Below are 6,000 nucleotides of genomic sequence, written 5' to 3' on the forward strand. Positions count from 1 at the left end.
TAAAAATTTGATAAAACACAATTTTTTATAACTGTTTTTTAATATATTAAATATTTTATGATTCATTTTAAAATTCTAAAATTTTGAAAAATTTAATTACTTTAATACTTAAAAGTATATTAATATTTAATATTAATATAAAAGAATTGAATTGATATTATAAATATATTAAAAATTTTTTCAATTTTTATATATATCTGAAATTTAATACACAAGTATAATAATTAAAAAATATGCTTGATGGAAATAAATGAGAGAAAAAGCATACAAAAATTATTTAATTAATTTAATTAATTTTTAGTTTTTAATTTAAAAAAATTGCACTCATTTTTTAATAATCAATATCAATTTTTCGTAATCTTGCTTATTTATTATTATAAAAAGAAAAACAAATATATGAATATTTTCGATTTAATTGTATGTGAAAAATTCCAAAAAAGTCTAAAAATTCTTCATACATATGGAACAGTCAACAAACATTTAAAATGGGGAGAATTACGAGCGTTGCGTGTGTTTTGTGAAAAATCTCGAATGAAGTGTTAATCATTTTATTTCGTGCGTTCAATTCTAAAATTCATACCGTTAAATATGCCATTAACGATCATGCTTTTTATCGAATCCACATTCAATATTCGATTAACGCAGTCCAGAAACGATACAAACATGAACGAAATAAAGCCACATTTAGGATTCATTAAATAACCGGACACGCGATCTTTTCTATTATTCATAGAGCAGAGGAAGACTCCCATCCATTATTTTATAATAATCGTTTTCCAAAAATAATAATACAGAAAAGCCATCAAAAGATCATCATATATATGATGCTTTATCAAAAATAAATATTAAAAGAGGAAACGATGAATTTGAGAGACGTTTGTTTATTATAAAATAATAGCTAGAAGAAAGATAATTGAAATGCTACAAAATCTACATAAAAGTTTCACAAAACGGATCATTATAAATTTACTAAGAGAATAGTGACATGAATAAATTCGGAATCTTGAGGTCGTTGAAAGAGCATTATTTATAATGCATGATGCTTTATCAAAAAAATAAATATTGGAAGAGGAAACGATGAATTTGAGATGTTTGTTTATAAAAATAATACCAAAAAAGAGAAAACTGAATAGCTACGAAATAAAAAATTGTATAAAAATTTCATAAAACAAATCGCCGTATATTATAAATATTACAAATCTACTGAAAGAATAATGACATGGATAAAGTTGAAATTTTTGGATCTTAAGATCGCTTTATTAACAAACTAAAAAATATCTAAGATTTTTCAAAATTTATTTATATGTTCTGAATGTTTAGTGTCTCTTATTTCGAATAATTTCTTTAAAACATTGAGAATATTTTAAATTTACATCCTCGAAGAAATTCTCAGATTCTAATTGTAAGATAAAGATTAAATAGAGATGGGAAAGACATACATAATTTCCCTGAATATATCGTGATTTTGCTGAAAAATAATTCGGAGATAAAAAAATTAGAAAAATAATTCGGAGATAAAAAAATTAGAATCATTGCTAAAAACGATTGTCAATGTTGATCGCTCGTGATTAATTAACGCGGTGGTCGTAAGTGATGTGTGTCGAATCGTTATCTAGGACGATGTATGTATGCAGGATGACGCGGCTTCGCCAATTTTGCGGTTTAGGTACCGCGTCCGCGGTTCCAGGATATCGATATTGTGGTCAAACGTCCAATTTGCGAGTACCAGACGAATCAGCTGATTTACGAACGGCGACCCCTGCTTACGGAGGGCACGACACACGTTCGGGAGCAGATAATCCACTTCAGAGGAAGGCTTTACGTCAATGTAAGCGGGATTTAAATCAGTTGAGGTTTATGGTCGTGTAACACGCGAGAAGAGAGCAGCGTATGCGGATCATCTCTTGTATTCTCTTCTCTATATTCGCGGAAAATAGTAAAATATTTTAAAAATATATTTATATAAATGAAAATCTCATTCTATTTAAAAAAATATTTATTAAAATATTTATTAATTTTATTAACAATATGCTTGCTCGATAATATTTTTCTTTGTGTGATTGAATTTGTGGTTGTCAACGCAGAAGAAATTGTGTGTATCAAATAATAATTAAAATTAATATTAATAGTCTAAGATTTGTATCAAATAATAATTAAAATTAATATTAATAGTCTAAGATTTCGTAATAATTTTTAGTATGTTCGTTGCTTCATTAATCATTCGTGTGTGTGCAGGAATTTTGAATATTATGAATCGATGCGTTTAAAAGTTATTAATCTCTATATATATTCCGCGCGCGATAAAATGATCTTAAACTGAGAGGAAAGTAATTTTAATAAGATCGCCACGGCCCAACGAGCCGAATCGAATAACGTTCGATTATCGGAATGGAAAGGATTCACGTTGTTGACGCGGAAAGATTTATGCTCCTCGTGTCGGTGAATGATTTATGCTCGCACGATTTCGCATGGTTTAGAAACTATAATCCTCGCGAACTAGAGTTACCTTAATTAAAATTGCGATAGAAAATTAAAATTAACGCAGACAACAAATCATAAGAAACATATAAAAAAACATAATTTTTTGACATAAGCTTTATGCAAAAATAGCCTTTTACTCTTTTATATTTATATGATAAGAAGAAAAATTAGTCACATTTATTTTGCGTAATTGTTGGATGAATGCAAAATTGATAGATTTCTTCGACCAACTGATAGTCGATTATTTATTGATTATCTAATCTATTTATGACAGACTCGGGAACGTTCTTGTGGAAATCGCCGTACATCATCCACGGGACGACAAATAGGCAATTATCAATTATCGCCTCGACGAGCATTTAAGTGTTTATCTGTATCTCAGTAACTATACAGAGGAGTTAACTATTGCATCGCTTCCACGTCCGACTGCAACCAGCCGGCATAGCAGCGCAAACTCTCCACGTTGTAATAGTCCGCTGCACTTTAATTGACTATCATAGCCCGCGAGCCTTCGTTATCATTCCCGAAATTAACCTGGTGTGCGGTAATCCTTGCGCGCGCGCGCGCGCCCGCGTCTACTACGTGTTTGAGCTTTACCGCTGTCGGCACGATATTGACATGTACTACTGTCGCTTCCTAATTGACTACTACCATCTACGCCACACGTACGTGTATGCCCACGTAATCCGTAGTGTTGTTCCACTTGACGTATGCATATAGCAACTGATGCACCAACCGGTCGCTAGTTAGCGAAAGCCTGATCAGCGAACATCCTACTTATCACTTATCACTCATACCCGTATCACTCGTACTCGTATGTTTCATACGATTTGCGTCCTTGGCGATAAGCGAGGAAAATAAGAATGATCCCGGTGTATTTTTTATAATATTTTTAATTCTTTAGAATTTATATTTTTGTTTATATTTGCAGTCTATTTTGTATTGTTTATATTGCTCTTTTGATCTTATATAGCATTGCGTTTCTACTATATTATTCATTAAAATTTATGTTTGATTCGAAAAGTTTTTAAAATGAAAAATTATGTTAAAAAATTATGCTACAAACTTTATAAAATGCAAAATTGTTCTCTCTCTCTCTCTCTCTTTTTTTCTCTCTTTCTCTGTCTTTCTCTTTCTCTTTCGTTCTCTGATAATTTCTTTCGAATTCAGATGCAATTAAATCTTTTACTATTGAAGAATTTACCCGTAATTAATTTTCAAGTATTTCTTTAATCGCTTTTCATCTCTAATAACTGTTCAAACACAAGCATTTTAATGCAATATTTTTTGTCAGCCATCTAGAATTTGCTTGAAATTTTTCTAACAATCTTTTAAGGATACGCAATATTTTAAGGAACTAAAATATAATATCTAATCATTGTATATTACAGTCTCTATTGTGTTAACAGAATTATTATACATTACTTCTTGAGATATCCGAATGCGTGAATACGTCAAGAAAATATTCAAGAAACTCAAAAATAATATATGACGATTTAAATAAAATTATCTTGCATTGATTCATGATCATCTTTTGAAAAAAATAAAAGATTTATCGCGTCGGTATTTTCCGTAAAAAGGCGATGTGCGCGCACAAGTAAGTTATAGATTCATCAGGAAATCGCGAACGTAATTGCACGAGCGTCAGCGCCGCGCAAAAACGATAAATCCAAGCATTGTCTTCGTATGGCTGGAAAACCATTATCGAATGCCATTACTCGCGAAACTAAATGGTCCCGAACTGCAAGGAGGAGTTCGATCGAATCGAGCGCAATTCGATACCTGGGGAACGCCGCCGAGGAAATTTCGTGTTCCTTGAATCGTTAAGCCTCATCGTTAACCTCGATCGGTCAGATGCTAAATCACGACTCTGTCAATTTCACGGTGACCGATGTGTCGGTTCTATCTCGTTACCTTAATTAATATTCTCGTTTCTCTCTTAGATAAAAAATTAAAGTTTCATTATCCTTAATATTTCTTTGATATTAAATATAAAAATTTTTTTAAGATTTTTATATAAAACTTGAGAGAAAGATATTAGAATAGAAAGAAAAAATTATATATAGAAGATATTATACAAATATTGCAGTGCATATGTAAATATTATATATGTTTTTGAAATTATCAGAGAAGAGAATAAGGAGTTTTATAAAGAAAAGTTAACAATACGAGATGCTGAGAAATATTCATAATGAAAAATTTTATAACAAAAGAAATCCAAAAATATGTAATATTTAATTTAAAATATGTAAAAATTAATTATATAATATTTATAATTAATATATAATACATATAATAGTAATAATAATAATAATATAATAATAATTATATAGACTTGACGCGATTATGCGATAGATATATATATATAATTTTGCATCCATTTTTTAGTACCATAAGAACATATTTCTTTGTCCAGCATTGCTTTCATTTTCAGATAATGATCGGAAAGTTTTTAATTAAAAATTGATGCAGTCGACATTTCTTTACGCGGCGATAATACAAATTCCGATCACCGTATGTCAATTTTATTTTGCTCGTCAATTATCTCCACTTTCCGGATAGAATGTCAAAGTTTTAATTAGAAATTAGTAACTTTTTTGAGATACCATTGATTCGCTGCGTCGTCAAAATTATGTTCGCTTTTTCTTAATTCTTAATTTTCTATTACTTTAATAAATTTCTTGATATAAGATTTGAAGTTTACCATTCAAATCAATAGATTAAAATTATAATCATTGAATTGAATTTGATTTGATTTTAAATATCTTTACAAAGTAAAAAAGTGTTTCATTAAATTTTTATGAAATAAATGGAAAGTAAAAACAATCGACTTTTTTAAATACATTTATCTTTCTACAAAATATATCTATATTTTCGTCTACATTTTTATTTTTTGGATAAAATTGCGCCCGGTTGATGACCAAATGATCAAATGCTTTGAACAAAAAAACTTTGTTTTCCAAGCAGATAATGTTTTCTCCCAACGCATATAAATGCGTAATCGTTTTTTAATAATTGATTGTTATCGCATCGAGAACCGTCGCGTTTTCATTCGTTCCTGATTTTTACCCAGCCCGGATCGATACCTATTCTTTTAAATAAAATGGCTCGATCTTTTTCGAAAATTTCACGCGGGTCAGGGCGTTGATATCAAGTGGATCTATCGCGCGATGAAACAAGCGGCAAGAGAGAACTCGCCAGCTGATATCGCACCGATCTATCACACACGTTGCAGAATTCATATCACGAAGCTGGTCTTTCCTACAGATCTATCTCAGAGAATCTCGAAGATCTCTTCTCAACCTTTTTCTCTCTCTCTCATTTCCCATCTTTGCTCATCTCGATGTAATTCCATCTTGTTCATTCCCTTCTATACTCTTTCATTTTTTTTTCTTTCCTTATTTCGCAATTTGAAACGCGAACATATGAGTCTATAAAGAATCCTCGACAGTCATTTCGCGATTTTCTCATTTTGTGGAATAACTCATTTACATATCAAATATGTTTCATATAAAAATT

General features: G+C 30.3%; 1 protein-coding gene and 1 long non-coding RNA gene across 4 annotated transcripts in view; one reads left to right on the forward strand and one right to left on the reverse strand.

Moving 5' to 3' along the window:
* The window catches only part of LOC105257340 (nephrin), a 243,633-nt gene that overhangs the window by 203,361 nt on the left and 34,272 nt on the right, over positions 1 to 6,000 (forward strand). The gene's annotated exons all lie outside the window — the stretch shown is intronic.
* LOC112638388 overlaps positions 1 to 6,000 on the reverse strand; it is a 96,056-nt gene that overhangs the window by 43,260 nt on the left and 46,796 nt on the right. The window lies entirely within an intron of this gene.

Source organism: Camponotus floridanus, unplaced genomic scaffold, assembly GCF_003227725.1.
Source record: "Camponotus floridanus strain SB8 unplaced genomic scaffold, Cflo_v7.5 scaffold3, whole genome shotgun sequence".
NCBI lineage: Eukaryota > Metazoa > Arthropoda > Insecta > Hymenoptera > Formicidae > Camponotus > Camponotus floridanus.